The sequence below is a fragment of the Papio anubis genome, chromosome 14, assembly GCF_008728515.1.
Source record: "Papio anubis isolate 15944 chromosome 14, Panubis1.0, whole genome shotgun sequence".
Classification (NCBI taxonomy): Eukaryota; Metazoa; Chordata; class Mammalia; order Primates; family Cercopithecidae; genus Papio; species Papio anubis.
Window position 1 is genome coordinate 88,694,356 of NC_044989.1, and position 20,255 is coordinate 88,714,610.

General features: G+C 40.7%; 1 gene segment (V, D, J or C); it reads right to left on the minus strand.

Annotated features, from left to right (window-relative positions):
* LOC103877257 overlaps nt 1–20,255 on the minus strand; it is an 856,781-nt gene that overhangs the window by 313,049 nt on the left and 523,477 nt on the right.

Consider the following 20,255-nt stretch of genomic DNA (forward strand, 5'->3'; position numbering starts at 1 on the left):
ATTAGACACCGGTTAGGGTAGGGGTTAGTTTGTCCTATACTTGCAACATTTCTGTGAGTTTAATATGGCTCCTTTATAAAAAAAACTAAAAATAAAATTTATTGACATGATGCTATGTATGTTCGTTAAGAATCAAGCAAATGGTGTTATGCCATTGTTCTTACCACTATAAGATCAAGCCGTTTACTGCAGATGCACAGAGATTATACCATGTTTCCTCAATGAATGCTGCACTCGCAGATCCACCATTAGATCCACCAAGCTGCAGGTCTCTATAGTACCCAGAGACTAAATGGGCTGCACCTTATTCTTGTTTTGGGCTCCTCCATAGTCTACCTTCTTTTCTGCCATTGAGTATTATTTCCCAAAGTTCTTCTCTCTTAGTGAGGGTGACCACTGTATGGAGCATGTCCCTGCCATGCACCATCAATGCCACTTTCCTCTTTTACATTTCATCAGTGATTGGAACATCACCATGACCCAGACACCAGCGACCCTGTTAACATTTTTAGGAAAGAGACACTGAATCTCTTATCAAGCAATTGCCTATGTACATGGAGAAAGGAGTTTGATCCAAATGAAACTGGAAATGATTTGCAGTTGTTATATCGCACATTTCTAATGTGACCAAAAATGTCCCAGCCTGGCTCAGTAGCAGGGGAAGTGGATCCAACTATATCACAATCAGTGGGCTGCAGCCTAGGACTGTACAAAATTTTACTGATGCCTGACTTGGTAAGCCAAATCACAGTGCTTCCTCCCTTCCTGCAAATCCCATGCACAAACCTTCCTGCAGCTTTGTAAGCCACCAGAATTTTAAGGGATTTGGTTATATTGCAAGAAAGGAAGAATGGTTCATTTGTACTCTAAATAAACTAACAAAATAAATAAACTGACAAAAGGAAGATTAGTAAAAGAAAAGGCAAACAAAATTCATTTGCAGTGCAGCAGGATATCATAGTAGGACGATTACCCAGATAACTCAGTGGGATCCAGTTGTTCATATTTCCTTTCTAGGAAACAGGGAATTGGGAAGTGTAGGCAATTTGGAGAGAATAGATGAGAACAGAAGTGCATCCTCAAAAGAACAGGTAATAGCCTGTCTGGATAAAGTATCAATTCCCAGTCTGTTCTATTTTAGATTTCTCTTTTGTGTTAATCTTCCCTGATACAAAAATTCTCAGGAAGAATTTTCTTGACAATTGGTTTCCTTCCGGAGAATCTGCTTTTCGGCAGATAAGGGATGTTCAGGAAAAGGGTTTTTGTGCATTTACTGCTTTTTAAATGCCTTTGGTTTTACATAATCATCATACCAATGCAGCACAGTTTGAGATATTATTTTCTGGATTCCTTTACTTGCAACCCACCTGCCAAGATGCTGTTCCAGAGAGATGCAACTACAGACTGAAAGGGCCGTTGATCCCTGAACAATGTGGAAGTTGGGACACTGAGCACTGGTGCAGTTGAAAACCTGTGTAGAACTTTTGCATTTCTAGCTTAAGTACTAATAGCTTATTTTGACTGCTAGTCGTAGTGATAAAATAAAAGTTGATTAACACTTTTTTTAAAGTTATTTATATTATATACTCTGTTATTCCAATAAAGTATGCTAAAGAAAAAAATGTTATTAAGAAAACTATAAAAAGGAGAAAATATATTTACTACTTATTAAGTGCTTGCTCACAGGTGACTCACAGAGAAGAAATATAAGTGGATCTGCAAATTTCAGACCCAAGATATTCAAGGGTTAACTGTACCAGGACGAATGTAGGAGTCCCCATCTGTAGTCTAGGGGCTTTCCCTTTGCTGTACCTCTGCTCACTTCCAATGGCAATATACATGTCTTATGTTCTTTACAGTCTTCGGCAGAGAACTCTGCCTGCATACATTGCTGACCAAATGGCCAGGAGTGGGTATCTCTTAGGCAATTTCTATGCTTTCCCTGTGTCCTCCAGAATCCATCTGTTGTAAAGTTAATTCTCAGTGTAATGGTATTGCCAGGTGGGGCCTACTGGGATGTGTTTAGGTCATCAGGGTGGAGCCCTCTAGTGGAATACATTAATGCCACTATAAACAGAAATTGTAGGGCTGGGATCCCTCTCTCTCTCTCTCTCTCTCTCTCTCTCTTGCTCGTGTGTCATGTTAAGACATGGCCTTCCTTCCTTTGAAGAACTCAAAACTTCAGACATCATCTTGAAAGCAAAGAAAGCAGACCTTAACCGGCCCATGCCTTGATCTTAAATTTCCCCATTCTCCAGAAGTGTGAGAAAATAAATTTCTGTTCCTTATGAATTACACAGTGACAAGGAATCTGTTATAGCAGCTTGAAATAGAACAAGAGAGACAGCTCACAATCAGTGAGGACAGGATGAGGTGTACACATACCCCAGCTTTGTCATCTCTCAGATGGAACAGCCCAGAGGAATTCAGTCTATGTTTTCACATGTGGTTGATCTTCACTTATCCTGAGTCAGGTAGGTTGTTGATGTGTCTTTTAGCATTCATCTTCTGTTCCCTTCCTCACTTTCCTCCTTTCTTCCCAGTGTAAATTTGCTACCTAAACAGGAATCCTCACTGCTGGTGGACCCAAACTCAGATATTTAAAAAACAAAAATCATTAATCTTTTGTATGAGGAGTCTTTCTCATCTGAATTCTAATAATTTCTTTTTCTTTGAAATGTAGGAATATTCAGGAAACACTTAATTTTTCTTTACCAATCTATTTCAGATTGAATTTGTGCAGTGATTTTGTTTTCCTGTGTGTTAAAACCAAAAATTAAGTTGTAGGCCACCAACCAGCTGAATGGACTCCTCTTTTGGCAGAGAGTACTTCAAAGAAATTTGAAAAACTAGGTTAGGCCATGACTGGCAGGTGGGTTTAAATGCGCCTCATTATGCTCTCCTCATGTTGGAGTTCAGACACAACTGATCAGCATTATCATTACAATAGAGATCTTTCGACTGACAAAACAGATACTTTTTACCAATAAGATATCATACTCCAACGTGACAGATAATAGGCCCTGAAGAAAATCTAAATATTTTACCCTAAAAATATTTCTTTGACGTATTCGGAAGTGGTCTTGCTAAGCTGCCTGTTATGGGGGAAATTTGCATTCTATAGAGAATCTCCTCCCCTTACTAAGTCTTTTCCAAAGAGTCTGACATTTTTTTAAAAGTCTGATAAGCAACATTCATCATCTACTTCATTTGCTACCCATAGGATTCATCTATATGACAAAAAACCCCGTTTTCTAAACTCAAGCATTTTTTATGGTGAATTCAGCTCTTTAGGCAGAGCTTAACTCTTTCAACCAGTAGCCAATCAGGAAAGCTTTGACTCCACCTATGACCTGGAAGCCCCTGCTTCAAGAATTCCCACCTTTCCAGGACAAACTAATGTATATCTGATATGTATTGATTTATGTCTTTGCAGTAATTTCTGTGTCTCCCTAAAGTGCATAAAACTAATGTGTAATCCAATCACTTTGGGCACATGTTTGCAGGACCTCCTAAGACTGTGTCACAGGCCATAAGCCTTATATTTGGCAAAATAACTCAATCAATTTGGTAAACTGATTGAGACCTGTCTCAGTGTTTTGTTTACATTGGGTCACAAAATTTAAAAATCCTCTAAAACTATCTACACATCAATAAATCTACATTAGAGACCGTGGAGTGAGCGAACCCCAGAAGATAAAACTCACAAGTTAGAGGAACCTGAGTCTAAGATTTTGTCCAGTTCTCTTGATTCATAAAAATACTTCATGATTTTTAAAATTTTACTTTAGAGAAGAACAATTCTGGGGGATATGTTTATTGTTGGTGGAATTAATAATGTCTCCACCCAAAAGACGTCCATGTCCTGTCTCTGGAACCTAAATATTATAGGAGTTATGAAGAAATTATTTTAGGCAGATAGAGAGGAAAAGGAGTCCTTAGGAAAGTTTGGTTTCTTTTAAAGCAGCTCTAGAAATGCTTCTTGTCTAGCTGGAAAGCCCTGGTTCTTGGAGCCAGGCCGGGAAGGTTTCCTATGCAAATTCCAGCCATTAGAAACTGGATTCACCCAAACATGGCGATTCCCACTGTCTTCTTCCTTGTTCCCACATGTTTCTGGCAACATGGCTGTCCCCATATATCCCCATGTGTGTAGAACATTATGGTGACCTGCATTTGCATATTAAAAAGACTACCATGGGAGGGCCAGTGTTTTCCACAGGCTACGTGAATGACATGCCTGGTCAAACCTGTCCCTTGAGCCCTATGCAAATCAGACACCACCTTCTCCAGCCTCCTCATAGAAGTAGTTACTTTTCTGCCCCACATGGAGTTTTCTCTTTGTTACAATCCCCTGTCCCTCTTTCTCTGTACAGGGGAGCTGTTTTCATCTTCCTTCATTCTTGTATATTAAACTTTTCTCTCCTTAAAACCACTCCACATATGTCGATGTCGTTTTATCCAAACCGGCATGAGACCAAGAACCCTGGTGTTCCAGGAATTTGACAATAAGCAACCTGGTTATTGAAATTAAATCAATATTGTCACAAAAGTCTTTAAATAGAAGAGGAGGCTTGCAGTCAGAGAGGAGCTGGGACACTGGGGAGGGATGTAGTTTGAGGAAGGAAGGAGCCATGGAACCAGAAATGTGGGAGTGCCTGGAAGATAAGAAGCAGAGGATCCAGTTCTCTCCTCTGCAGCTTCAAGAAAAGTTATGTTGGCCTCTGAGCCCAAGCTAAGCCATCATATCCCCAGTGACCTGCACATATACATCCAGATGGCCTGAAGCAACTGAAGAACCACAAAAGAAGTGAAAATACCCAGTTCCTGCCTTAACTGATGATATTCCACCACTGGGATTTGTTCCTGCCTCACCCTAACTGATCAATTGACCTTGTGACATTCTTTCTCCTGGACAATGAATCTCAGAAGCTCCCCCACTGAGCACCTTGTGACCCCTACCCATAAGAGAACAACCCCCTATCACAAGAGAACAACCCCCTTTAACTGTAATTTTCCACTACCTACCCAAGTCCTATAAAACTGCTCCGCCCCTGTCTCCCTTTGCTGACTCCTTTTTCGGACTCAGTCTGCCTGTACCCAGGTGATTAAAAAGCTTTATCGCTCACACAAAGCCTGTTTGGTCGTCTCTTCACATGGACATGCATAACATTTTTTGCCAAAACCTGGGACAGGGGGACTCCTTCGGGAGACCGGCCCCCTGTCCTCGCCCTCACTCCATGAGGAGACCCACATATGTCCTCAGGTAGGAACCAGCCCAAGGAACATCTCACCAATTTCAAATCGGGTAATCGGTCTTTTCACTCTCTTCCCCAACCTCTCTTGCTACCCTTCAATCTCCCTGTCCTTCCAATTCCAGTTCTTTTTCCTCTCTAGTAGAGACAAAGGAGACACATTTTGTCCATGGACCCAAAACCCTGGCACTGGTCATGGACTCAGGAAGGCAGTTTTCCCTTGGTATCTGATCATCGCAGGGATGCCTGCCCTGATCATTCACTCATGTTCCATTGGCGTCTGATCACTGCAGGGATGCCTGCCTTGGTCATTCACCCGCATTCCCACTTGGTGGCAAGTCAGTTGTGGGGATACCTGCTTTGGCTGTTCACCCACATTACAGCCCAGGGCTGCTTACCCCCACTTCTCCATGTCTCTCCCTTTCTCTTTAAACTTATCTCCTTCACTGTGGGCAACCTTCCACCCTCCATTCCCCCTCCTCCCTTGGCCTGTGTTCTCAAGAACTTAAAACCTGTTCAACTCCCACCTCACCTAAAACCTAAATGCCTTATTTTCTTCTGCAATACTGCTAGGCCCCACTACAAACTTGACAATGGTTCTAAATGGCCAGAAAATGGCACTTTTGATTTCTCCATATTATAAGACCTGGATGATTTTTGTTGAAAAATGGACAAATGGTCTGAGGTGCCTCACATCCAGGCATTCTTTACTACACATCGGCCCTTCCCTAGTCTTTGCTCCCAATGTGACTTGTCCCAAATTTTTCTTCTTTCTCTCCTGTCAGTTCCTTCAGCCTCCAACCCAACCTCTGAGTCCTTTGAATCCTCCTTTTCTATGGACCCATCTGACCTCTCCCCTCCTCCCCAGGCTGCTCCTTGCCAGGCCAAGCCAGGTCCCAATTCTTCCTCAGCCTCTGCTCCCAACAATTTCCTTAGAGAGGTGGCTGGAGCTGAAGTCATAGTCAAGGTTAATGCTCCTTTCTCCTTTTCTGACCTCTTCCAAATCAGTTAGTATTTATGCTCTTCTTCATCAAATATAGAAACCCAGCCCAGTTCATGGCCTGTATACCAACAACCATCAGACACTTTACTGTCCTAGACCCAGAGGGGCCAGAAAGCCATCTTATTCTCGATATACATTTTATTACCCAATCTGCTCCCGACATTAGAAAAAGCTCCAAAAATTAGATTCTGGCCCTCAAACGCCACAACGAGGCTTAATTAACAATGCCATCAAGGTGTACAATAACAGAGAAGAGGCAGCCAAGCAGCAACGTATTTGTGAATTGCAATTACTTGCCTCCACTGTGAAAGAAATCCCACCCACGTCTCCAGCACACAACAACTTCAAAATGCCTAAACTGCAGCATCCCGGCATTCCTCCAAGACCTCCTCCCCCAGGATCTTGCTTCAAGTGATGGAAATCTGGCAGATGGGCCGAGGAATGCCCACAGTCTGGGATTCCTCCTAAGCCGTGTCTCATCTGTGTGGGACCCCACTGGAAACTGGACTGTCCAACTCACCCAGTAGCCACTCCCAGAGCCCCTGGAACTCTGGCCCAAGACTCTCTGACTGACTCCTTCCCAGATCTTCTCAGCTTAGTGTCTGAAGACTGACACTGCCCAATCACCTCGGAAGCCTCCTGGACCATCACAGACACTTTGGGTAACTCTTACAGTAGAGGGTAAGTCCCCTTCTTAATCAATGTGGAGGCTACCCACTCCACATTACCTTCTTTTCAAGGACCTGTTTCCCTAGCCCCCATAACTGTTGTGGGTATTGATGACCAGGCTTCTAAACCTCTTAAAACTCCCCAACTCTAGTGTAAACTCAGACAACACTCTTTTATGCACTCTATTTTAGTTATCCTCACCTGCCCAGTTTCCTTATTAGGTCAAGAAATTTTAACAAAACTATCCACTTCCCTGACTATTCCTGGGCTATAGGCACACTTCATTGCCACCCTTTTCCTCAGTTCAAAGCCTCCTTCACATCCTCCCCTTGTGTCTCCCTGCCTTAATCCACAAGTATGGGATACCTCTATTCCCTTGTTGGCAACCGATCATGCGCCCCTTACCATCCCATTAAAACCTAATCACTGTTACCGCTAGAGCCTGTTATCACCCACCTGTTACAACATGGCCTCTTAAAGCCTACAAATTCTCCTTACAACTCCCCTATCCTACCCATCCAGGAACCGGACAAATGCTACAGGTTGGTTCAGGATATTTGCCTTATTAATCAAATCGTCTTTCCCATCCACCCTATAGTGCCAAACACCTATACCCTCCTATCTTCAATACCCCTTTCCACAACTCATTATTCTGTTATTGACCTCAAAGACACCTTCTTTACTATCCCCTTGCATCCCTTCTCTCAGCCTCTTTTTGCCTTTACTAGGACTGACCCTGACACCCACCAATCCCAATAACTCACCTGGACTGTTCTGCCCCAATGCTTCAGGGACAGCCCACACTACATTGGCCAGGCCCTTTCTCATGATCTGCTTTCTTTTCACCTGTCTGTCTCTCACCTTATTTAACATTTTGACGATCTTGTTCTTCCCAGCAGGACACTATCCTGCTTCTTCAACATCTCTATTCAAGGGGGTACCAAGTATCCCCCTCCAAGGCTCAAATTTCTTCCCCTAGTGTTACCTATCTAGATATAATCCTCCATCAACGTACACGTGCCCTTCCTGCAGACCATGTTCAGTTAATCTCCCAGACCCCAATCCCCACCACCAAACAACAACTCCTTTCCTTCTTAGGCATTGTTGGATATTTTCGACTCTGGATACCAGGCTTTGCTATCCTAACCAAACCACTTTACAAGCTCACAAAAGATAACTTAACTGATCCCATAGACCCTAAGTCTTTTCCCCATTCTTCTTTTTGCTCTCTCAAAAAGGCCCTGGAGACAGCTCCCACACTAGCACTCCCTGACTCGTCCCTTCCTTTTTCCTTACACACAGCTGAAATAAAAGGCTGTGCTGCTGGAGTCCTCACACAAGAGCCAGGCCCACAGCCTGTTGCCTTTCTATCAAAACAACTTGGCCTCACAATTCTGGCATGGCCCTCATTTTTGTGTGTGGCAGCAGCTGCTGCTGTAATACTTCTGGAAGCCCTCAAAATCACAAGCTATGCTCCACTTACCCTCTACATTTCTCATAACCTTCAAGCATTAATATCCTCCTTACACCTTTCACATGTAACTGTCTGCTCCCTACTTTTTGCAACAGGGCTTTACACAGTCACCCCCACTACTTGAACTGTGCCCCAAAAACTTGTCATCCCTACTATCTTCTGTCCTATTCACCATTATCAACTACTCATAAATGCCCTGCTCTTAATTATACTGCCAGTTTACACTGTTTCTCCATACCATCACAGCTGATATCCCCTGGTCCTATCGCCAAATTTCTCAATTCATACAAAACCACATCCAGGCCATCACCAATCATTCTATATGACAAATTCTCCTTCTAACAACCCCACAATATCACCCATTACCCCAAATCTTTCTTCAGTTTAATATCTCCCACTCCAGTTCCCATGCTGCCCCTAATCCCGCTCTAAGCAGCCCTGAGAAACAACACCCATTATCTCCCCATACCAACCCAAAAATGCTTGCTGCCCCAACACTTCACCACTATTTTGTTTTGTTTTCCATATTAATATAAGAAGACAGGAATGTCAGGCCTCTGAGCCCAAGCTAAGCCATCATATCCCCTGTGACCTGCACTCATACATCCAGATGACCTAAAGCAACTGAAGAACCACAAAAGAAGTGAAAATAAGCAGTTCCTGCCTTAACTGATGATAGTCCACCATTGTGATTTGTACCTGCCCAACCCTAACTGATCAATTGACCTTGCGACATTCCTTCTCCTGGACAATGAATCTCAGGAGCTCCCCCACCGAGCATCTTGTGACCCCCGAACCTGCCCGCAAGGGAAAAATGACCTGTAACTGTAATTTTCCACTACCTACCCAAATCCTATAAAACTGCCCCACCCCTATCTCCCTTTGCTGACTCCTTTTTCAGACTCAGTCCACCTGCACCCAGGTGATTAAAGAGGTATACTGCTCACACAAAGCCTGTTTGGTGATCTCTTCACACAGATGCGTGTGACAGATTACAGCCCTAATGACACCTTAACATTAGCTCTGTGACACTTCTGACCTCCAGAACTACAGGGTAACACATTTATGTTGTGTGAAGCCAACGAGACTGTGGCGATTTAAACAGCAGCATTGGAAACTAATGCAAGGGGAAGAGATGTCTTTCACCTCACTGAGAGAATGGTTGTCCTCTGTTCTTGGAAATATTTCCACCTTGTTATCTGGTGTCAATTATGTCATATTTTCTAGTATTTAAAGAAAAGATCTGCTACCCTAAAATTCTATGTCCAGTAAAATTATTATTTAGAAATGAAGGACAAATTGAGAAGTCCTCAGTTGTAGAAAAACTAAGAGTATTTCCTGCTAGCGGATCCACTTTAAACATAGCCAAAATGAGCCCTAGGAAGGTAAAACTAAAGATAAAGAGGGGATATTAAATAATGTTAGGGACAAAAGGCTACAAAAATGAGAAGATAGATGGACATAATGCATTGCTTATCATGTGTGATAGTTGTATCAAAGTTGTAACATTGTTTTTTTCCTAATATATGCAGAGAAATTAGTTTTAAAAAACAATCTATTTACAATGGGGGAGGAAAAGTGACATAAAAAAGGTAAAATCCTATATTTATTTTAAACGGTAATATATTGACACCAACATATTGTGAGAAGCTATGCATATAAAGGAAATACCACGACAACCAATTTAAAAATCACTATAAAAAGAGATACCCCAAAATTAGACAAAATTAAAATGAAATTGTAAAAATGTTCAAGTAACCCAAAGAAAGGCTGCAAAAAGGAAACAGAGAAGCAAAAAAAGATACAACAAAAAAGTAGAGTGCAGACTTAAATTTTAATATATCAATATCAATATATTAAATATGTAAATTATGAAATTTTAAAAAAGACAACAATTGATTAGTCAAAAAGAAATGTCCTAACTGTATGTTGTCTATAAGACACTCCCATCAAATATACAGTATAAGTAGATTGAATATAATAGGAAGGAAAGTAGTATACTATGCAAACATTACTCAAAAGAAAGAATCACTAGCAAATACTAGTATCAGATAAAGTAGACCACAGAGCAAAAGAATGTTACCAGGGACAGAAAGGTACATTACATAATGAAGAAAGTCATTTTGGAAAGAAGACAGAGCAGTTCTAAGTGCGTAGACACTAAGCAACAGAGCAATATAGTACATGTGGCAAAAACTAACAAAACAATTACACGTGAAGACTTCAAAACCCCTTGTTAATGTTTGATAGGACAACTCAACAGAAAATCAGCAAAGAGAGAGAAGCACTCAACAATATCATCAACCCACAGGATCTAACTGACATTGATAGAACACTCCAACCCATAACAATAGAAGTTCACATTTTTTTCTTCCAAGTGCCCACAGGACATATACCAAGATGGGACATATTCTGCCCATGTAACCTCTCAACACATTTGCAATAATTAAAATAGTGAATATGTTCTCTGACCACAGAGGGATCAAACTAGAAATCAATATTGAAAATGTAACCCCCACATTTTCAAATATATGGGACCTATACAAGATTGTTCTTTCCAAAGAACCAGGCTTTGGTTTGCCTGGTGTTCAGTGTCACTTTTTCTGTTTGCAGTTTTATTGACTTCTGCCCTAATATTTATTATTTATTTTGCTCATGTTCTACTTCAGATTTAAATTGCTCCTCTTTATGTAGCTTCATAAGGTGGAAGCTGAGGTTACTGATTTCATGCCTTTTATTTTTTGAAAAACACTCATATGCATATGTTTATCTATGTGCATATACATGCATAAATACGTGCAGATGCGTATGCATACATGTGGTTTTAATACCATAAATTACCCTGTAAGCACTGCTGAATACCTATGTTTATTTTCTTTCCTCTGAGCTCAAACTCCACACACTTGCAAACCTGGCCACTTAATCTGCATGTTCATTGTCATCTCAATCTAAAATTGAACAAAAATAACAAACTACTTTCATTTTATCTCAATTTTCTTGACTGCTAATACATTTAACTCAGTAAGTCAGAATCTATCTAATAGATTAAGGTCAAAGCCGCCAGGCCACTCCTAATATGACTCTTCTCACACCAAGGAATGTAATTGACATTGATTTAAAAATATGGTGTCATCTGCTTATGTCTCCAGTACTCTTCACTGCCCCAAGACTAGTTTATGCCAGGATTCACTTTGCCCAGGTAAGTATCTCTTCTGCTTCTCACAGCTCAACTAGATTCATTACTCCGCTAAAAAATAAATATGACTATGAGGGTACATTGCTTAAAAATTTCCCAGAATGTCCTCCTGTACTTAGAAAGCATTTGCTCCCCAAATAAAAAAATGAAGGCCTTCTTAATTTCACACCAGTCATAATTGGTGATCTTTAAGACACTGAGAGAAAATGGCTCTGACCTGTCCCTTCACAGACTTTCTCTTTTTTCCCTTGGTTAAGTCACTCTCCTCATAGTGCCTTTCTCTGTTCTTCACATGTTCATACTGTGTTCCTTCTAAGAGCTGTGATTGTCATGAACCTCGATGCCCTTCAGAAACTTCTCTTCAGGTCAGTTGTTCTCCTCATTCAGGTCAGTTACCTCCTTAGAAAAAGTAGCCTCTGTCTCCCCAACTAACTGACTACATTTCGTCATTAATCACTTCCTCTCCCCTTGCCATTTTTTTCCTTTATGACCCTTAACATTTTCTAGAATGTTTTTGTTGATTTGTGTTTAATTAAATATGGCTTTTTTTTTTCACTAGAAAAGTTATAGGTAAATGAGAGTCAGACACTGACTTTCTTTGAGGTGCAGCCTAGATATATTCCTGGTCCAGCATAGTTGCTCAATTAATACTTTATTGAATGAAGAATGAATGAATGTAAAGTTAATGAGCAAGAAACTTTTATTGAATGAAGAATGAATGAATGAATGAAAAGTGAATGAGCAAGAAATTCTCCAAGACATAATCAACGCTCGTGACCTATACTCATTGAAAACAACCCACTGAATGTAAAACATGAATTATTCTGAGTAAGGAGAGATTTGAACAGCAGTGTGCTGCTCTTCATAGTCAGAAAAAGGAGAGGAAATAGAGGGAAGAAATTTGTTGTCTCAGCTGCATTTTGCATTTGCCGGGGAGATAAGGAAGACATCCAAAGTCCATGGTAATCAGGTATGAGTATTCTTATCTTTTTAAAAACCAAGCAAATAGACTTTACAGTCACAAGTTTGCAATACATGAGACTACGCTATCACTTAACTCTATTGCCTCCTGTTCACAAAAAGAGATTTTATTATTTAGCTCTTCTTGGAAAACAAACCAGCTCCAAACAAAATGCCATAAAATGAGCATGTACAGTCCTCCCTCAGTATCCATGGGAAATAGTTTCCAGGACAACCTGCAGATAATCCAAATTATGGAGACTCAAAACATTTATGTAAAATGTACAGTATTTGTGTAGAACCTACACGTTTCCTCCTGCACCCTTCACATCATCTCTAGCCTACTTATAATACCTAATACTGTCTACATACGATGTCTACATATGATTTACCTTGTGTGGATTCATCCAAGTGGTACTCAGTGCATGGAAAAGTCAAGTTTTGCTTTTTGGAATTTTGTGGATTTGTTTTCTAAATATTTTTGATCCAGGATTAGTTGAATCCATGGGTACAGGTCGCATGGACAGAGGGCTGACTGTACAGCTGCTTATAATTCTGAGGGTCAGCTCTGTGGTTCTTCCATTCTGGGCTGGCTGTACTGATCTCTGCTGAGCCCACTTATGTGTCTGCAGTTACCCTGTGGTTCAGTTGTGACTGGATGGCCTGATGTGACTTCTTTAACCTATCTGGAAGCTGGTTTGATGTGCAGGCTGGACAACATTTGGTATCAGTTTACACGGGTCAGGGAGATTCCCCAATCTCTGTTAGATTTGTTCCCAGATCAACTCTGGGGTTCAAGTCTATTCATTGTGGGTTGTTTGGGAGAAATTCTACAAAGACAGTTGTTAGTGAAGAAGCTGAACTGCTGTCATTTATTGCTGTTAGCAGTTATTGTTATCCTCTGAAATGCATCTTATATAACCAAGATCTCCCCAGGGTGGCCCAACAGTGCAGCTCGGCTCAGCCCATCCAGTCACTTTTCTGGATGCCTGCAGGTGTGAGAAAGGCAATGCGCTCAGTCACAGGAAAGGCAGGGGCCCACCCTGGTGCTGAAAACTGCAGACACAGCTTTCACACAGTTTCGTTGCAAAATACAAAGACTTCATTTTCTTTGTACTTAAGATAGTTATACATTTTTTTCTGTAATGTACCCATGCTTTTTAACTAATTTTAATTTTCACAACTGGATGTATTTATTATTTATGCCTTAAGTGCTCTTAGTCACTTATGGCAAGAGTGAATTAATAGAGAAAAGATATGGATTAGTAATGCAACAATAGAGAAGTGTGTGGATTCAGATAGGATAAAGATCAAAGGGATGACAAATATATTCTTTTGCAGAAGCAGATTCTCATAGATCACCCCCAGTCAAGGTCCACATTCAAAGTGCAATGGCGTGTCAGCCACATTGTGCAAATGGTCAGCTCTGGAGAGTAACCTCGGCTAGCACATTGCAGGACCAAAATTACCTGTAAAGATATGGGGAAAATAAACCATCATGGAAGTAGTAATTTGAAGACGTTCTCAGTTATTTATATTTGGATATAAAGCAGAATACTACAATGAATGAAACTACAACCTAAAAATTTTAAGCCTTTTAAAGAGATTTGTTTTTCTCAGCAAATAATGATAAAACATTTATGGATAAACTACTTGCACAATTAGCTGCAATAAATCCCTTCCCTGCACTCATGCTTTGGTCAACCTTATTCTAAACGGATGTAGGTATTGCCCATGTGTCTTGCTCAGGCCAATAGGATAATAGCAGATATGACACAACTGGAATATTGGAAAGGGCTTGCTCATCAAAGTTTTCCTCTCTCTTGCAGTGCTTGGAAACCTGAAGGTCACAATGAGAATAAGCCTGTGCCCATCTACAGTCAATGTCAGTGACATGGCTGCTTTTTTTTTTTTTTTTTTTTTTTTTGAGACGGAGTCTCACTCTGTGGCCTAGGCTGGAGTGCAGTGGCATGATCTCGGCTCACAGCAAGCTCCGCCTCCTGGGTTCATGCCATTCTCCTGCCTCAGCCTTCCTAGTAGCTGGCACTACAGGTGCCCACCAGAACATCTAGGCTAATTTTTTTTTTTTTTTTTTGTATTTTTAGTAGAGGCGGGGCTTCGCCGTGTTGGCCAGGATGGTCTTGATCTCCTGACCTCATGATCCGCCCACCTCGGCCTCCCAAAGTGCTGGAATTACAGGCATGAGCCACTGAGCCCGGCCGACTGCTCTTAGGTCTATTATTTGTTCTTAAAATATGTGTTAAGTTTTTTATGGCCATGTAACAAATTACCACAACTTTATCAGCTTAAGACTATACCCATTTATCATCTCTCAATTTTTGAGTCAGCAGTTGGCACATGGCTTTATTTTGTCCTGCCCATAGGGTTTCAAAAAACTGTGCCACAGTGTAGATGGGGCTTCATTCTCATCTGTGACTCCACTGAGAACATAGATACTTTAGAGCTCTTTCAGGTGGTTGCACAGCGCATTCCTTAGCACCTCTATGGCTTAAGGCTTCAATTTCTAACTGGCTCTTGGCTCCAGACTGCTCTCAGGTCATAGAGGCTGTGGACAATTCCCTGTCATGTGATACTCACACAGGCAATGTACACATGGCTGTTTGCTTGTTCAAGGCCAGCAGAAGGTTTCATAGAGTGTCTCTTTCCAGTCTGCTGTGACAGAGGCTTATAGAATACAATACAATAATGGGAAAGACATCTCATAATCTATGACATACCATGTGGATTAGAAGCAAGTCTAGGTTCTGCTTGTTCTCTGTGGAGGTAGATTATACAATTGTGTGATTCACTGGGGAGAGGGTTCTGCTAGGGTGTTCTGGCATCTTTAGTTTCTTCAAATATCAGGTACTTGTACTGAGTGTGAAATCTGTCCTGCATTTACTGGCACTGACTAGTCCTGTGACCCCTAGGAACATCTTGGGAAGCATACTTTATAAGAGATGTTTTAGGGTAACCCAGCTCCTGTTGGTGAAGTATAACATTCGCAAAACATCCTAATCTTTGTGATTTCTAACATGTCTTCAAGGTTCCTTAATTGCAGTTATCATAAGCCAATTATCTCTAAATATCCTCAAAATTTATATTTAATAGTGGGAAAATGATTTATTAAGGAGTCTATTAAACAAGACTCAGGGAAATGATGTCAATACCCAATTGCTGCTGCCCATTGCTAGACTATGTGAGACAATTTTCATGAACAATAGAACAGATACTGCATACTAGACACTGCTGTGGGCATCACTGGATTTCTGCCTCTAGAAATGTTTGCAGAATGAGTTCAATTGGTATGAGTCTCAAATATAAATATTTTTTATTATCCTTAAGTTCTAGGGTACATGTGCACAACGTGCAGGTTTGATACGTAGGGATACATATGCCATGCTGGTTTGCTGCACTCATCACCTCATCATTTACACTGGATATTTCTCCTAATGAAACCCCCTACTCCCGACAGGCCGTGGTGTGCAGCATTCCCCACCCTGTGTCCAAGTGTTCTCATTGTTCAATTCCCACCTATGAGCGAGAACATGCGGTGTTTGGTTTTCGGTCCTTGTGATAGTTTACTGAGAATGATGGTTTCCAGCTTCATCCATGTCCCTGCAAAGGACATGAACTCATCCTTTTTTATGGCTGCATAGTATTCCTTGGTGTATATGTGCTACATTTTCTGAATCCAGTCTATCATTGAAGGACATTTGAACTGGTTCCAAGTCTTGCTACTGTGAATAGTGCCACAATAAACATACATGTGCATGTGTCTTCATAGTAGCATGATTTAAAGTTCTTTGGGTATATACCCAGTAATGGGATTGGGATTATATACCCAGTAATGGGATTGCTGGATCAAATGGTATTTCTAGTTCTAGATCCTTGAGGAATCGCCACACTGTCTTCCACAATGGTTGAACTAATTTACACCTCCACCAACAGTGTAAAAGCATTCCTATTTCTCCACATCCTCCCCAGCATCTGTTGTTTCCTGACTTTTTAATGATCATCATTCTCACTGGCATGAGATGGTATCTCATTGTGGTTTTGATTTACATTTCTCTGATGACCAGTGATGATGAGCATTTTTTCATGTATCTGTTGGCTGCATAAATGTCTTTTTTGAGACACTTTCATATCCTTTGCCCACTTTTTGACGTTATTTTTTCTTGTAAATTTGTTTGAGTTCTTCTTAGATTCTGGATATTAGCCCTTTGTCAGATGGGTAGATTGTAAAAATTTTCTCCCATTCTGTAGGTTGCCTGTTTGCTCTGATGGTAGTTTATTTTGCCATTCAGAAGCTCTTTAGTTTTATTAGATCCCATTTGTCTATGTTGGCTTTTGTTGCCATTGCTTTGTTGTTTTAGTCATAAAGTCCTTGCCTGTGCCTATGTCCTGAATGGCATTGCCTAGATTTTCTTCTAGGGTTTTTTATGGTTGTGTGTCTAACATTTAAGTCTTTAATCCATCTTGAATTAATTTTTGTATAAGGTGTAAGGAAGGGATCCAGTTTCAGCTTTCTACGAATGGCTAACCAGTTTTCCCAGCACCATTTATTAAATAGGGAATCCTTTCCCCATTTCTTGTTTTTATCAGGTTTGTCAATGATCAGATGGTTGTAGATGTGTGGTGTTAATTCTGAGGCCTCTGTTCTGTTCCATTGGTCTATATATCTGTTTTGGTACCAGTACCATGCTGTTTTGGTTACTGTAGCCTTGTAGTATAGTTTGAAGTCAGGTAGCATGATACCTCCAACTTTGTTCTTTTTGCTAAGGATTGTCTTGGCAATGCGGGCTCTGTTTTTGGTTCTGTATGAACTTTAGTTTTTTCCAATTCTGTGAAGAAAGTCATTGGTAGCTTGATGGGGATGGCATTGAATCTATAAATTACCTTGGGCAGTATAGCCATTTTCACTATACAGATTCTTCCTATCCATGAGCATGGAATGTTCTTCTATTTGTTTTGTGCCCTCTTTTATTTCGTTGAGCAGTGGTTTGCAGTTCTCCTTGAAGAGGTCTTTCACATCCCTTGTAAGTTGGATTCCTCAGTATTTTATTCATTTTGATTTAATCTATGAAGTGTATTTAAATTCTCATTATATAGCAGAAAAATCCAAAGTTCCTGGAAAAGAGAAATCTTGCCATGAGATACACTGTTCTTCAGTTTCAAAGCAGAGATTACCTCTCAGATATTCTGGCTCATTCAATTTTCAGTACACTGCAAGACAGAAGATGTTAAGACAATACTACCCAATTGGCCTTGCACTTGCTTCACTCACTGTTAACTAAGTTCATTGCAAAAAAAGAAAATGATTACAATAAAACACATTGTCAATGAACTGTCACAAAGAAATACATCTTTAGAACCACATTTAAAATCCAGACACAGACTATTTCTCCAACTCCAAAGCATTTCGACCCACTCTTTTGGAATCAACTTGCTTTCCACTGCACAGATCAGGGAATTTTGATCTGCTTATTGTCAGTACAGATTCCATTTTCTTTTTAAGAGTTTCACGTAAATGAAATATAGGATGCGCTCTTTTGCGTCTGGTGATTTTTGTGCAGCATAACTGTTTCTCTGATTCATTCAAATGTCCTGTGTTCCAGTTATGTGCTCCTCTTTATTTTTGAGTATTATTTAACTGTTCAGTAATATTACAATGGATTCCTTCATCTATTGATTGCCATGTGGGTTGTTTCCACTTTGCGCTATTATGGATAAAGCTGCTATGAATGTTCTTGAACAAGACTTTGCATGAACAGATGTCTTCATTTCTTTAGGGCTGGTACCTAGGCATGTAGTTGCTGTGTCATACAGTAAGTGTTTAATATGCTCTCTGACTTTTCCCAAAGTGGCTATAACATTTTACATGTCCACCAATAACTTATTATAGCTCTATAGCCTCCAAAATCTGCTTCGATTTTTTTTTTTAAGATTTCACCTAATTGTCACTCAACAGTAACCAGAATAGCTAGTGATTATTAAGCTATGTTTTTCTTACCATTTTCTTGTCAATTTTGGGAATTGATGTGTTACAGGATATTGAGAACAGAATCAATACTGTCCTAGTTCCCTTTCAAATACTTTTGTCAAGCCATAATACTTAGGATGGTAACATGATATATAAAGGGAGTGTTGGAGTAGTAATAAGTATTTTCAATATTGATCATTATTATACTCCATAAAGCAATATATCGTCAATGAGATGACATTTAACTAGACTTAGGATAGAAAGGTTCTCATCTCAACCCTGGTATTCAATATTAGCAAAAGTTTGAGGTAAAAAATATCCAGGAATATAAGCCAGAGAGTGTTTTGCTAGTCAAGTAGCACTGCAACACTGATGCTCTTCTAATGCCAGGCCTTCACAGTAATTTCCACTCAGGACATTTGGTTGCCTCCTTGCCTTGTTCTCTTTATGGGACTTCATGCTGAGGGCATGTGGCATCACAGAGGGCGCAGTGCACTTGGGTGCAGGAATATAGCTTAGGAGATTCCCTGGCCTTAGAGGTGGCTGCCTTGGAATACACATTTTCAAGGAAGTTCCCTGTTAAACCTCCTGATAAATTGTTAGTTAAGACCAGGTGCAGGGGCTTATCCCCATTGTCCTAGATGTTTGCAAGGTCAGGTAGGGAGGATAGCAGAAATCTAGGAGTTCAAGACCGGGCTGGAAAACATAGGGAACCCCCCTCCCCATCTCTAGGTTAAACCACTGTTTGTTAAGATGTGATGGGAACAATGGCATCTCTAAGTGATTATTTATTAACATCTACTCAGAAAATTAGAAAATAGAACGACGCCTTCTGCTCCAATAATATGATAAAGATGTCAAATTTTTTTAACTATGGCAAATATAAAGAACATAAAATTGCCCATCTTAGCCATTTTTAAGTGTGCAGGGCAAAGGCATTAAGTATAGTCACATTGTTGTGCTAGCATCAATAATATCCATCTCCAGCTCTTTCCATCTTCTAGAACTGAAACTCCATTGCTATTAAATGACAAACCCCTCCCCACTTCCCCTGCTCCCAGTCCCTGTGAACCTGCAATCAAATTCTGTTTCTATGACAGTGACTACTGTGAAGCAGGTTCACTGTGCACAGGTTATCAACTCATCAGAGTCCCGGGAGACAGAACAATCGTATGCAACAAGTTACAAGAATCTGGTTTAGTGTTTACAAGTGGCCAGCAAGGGACTGCAGAAGCCTAGGATTTATTGTGGGTCTTTACCCTGAGGCACAGGCATGTGGGGCTGATGGAATCTTGACTGTGTGTACCCCACCTGGACCACCGCTCAGGAACCCCAGAAAGAAGATGCTCTGGGTTTTAAACCCTGGTGTCACAGGACACATGGAGTTAAAGTACTGGAGGACTGAAGTACAGGAGGACAGTACTAGAGGGAACTGGAACAGAGGCCAGGCTGTTCTGACCAGTCCCTCACTATTTCAGAATGCTACATTTCTAGCACATTCTACAATTATTCTTGAGAAGTGTAAGAAAGAGAGTGGGGAGGACCAAGTGAGTTCAGGACCATCAGAGGACTGTAGTGAAGTCATCCCCCAACCCAGTTATCCCCCTTAGAAAGCTATTCCATTTTATATGCCTACCAACCACCCTGAACTGGAGGCAGAGGTGTGTCTTGTCAGACTGATGAAGCACCTTGACTAACACAGTCTCAAAGCAACATCA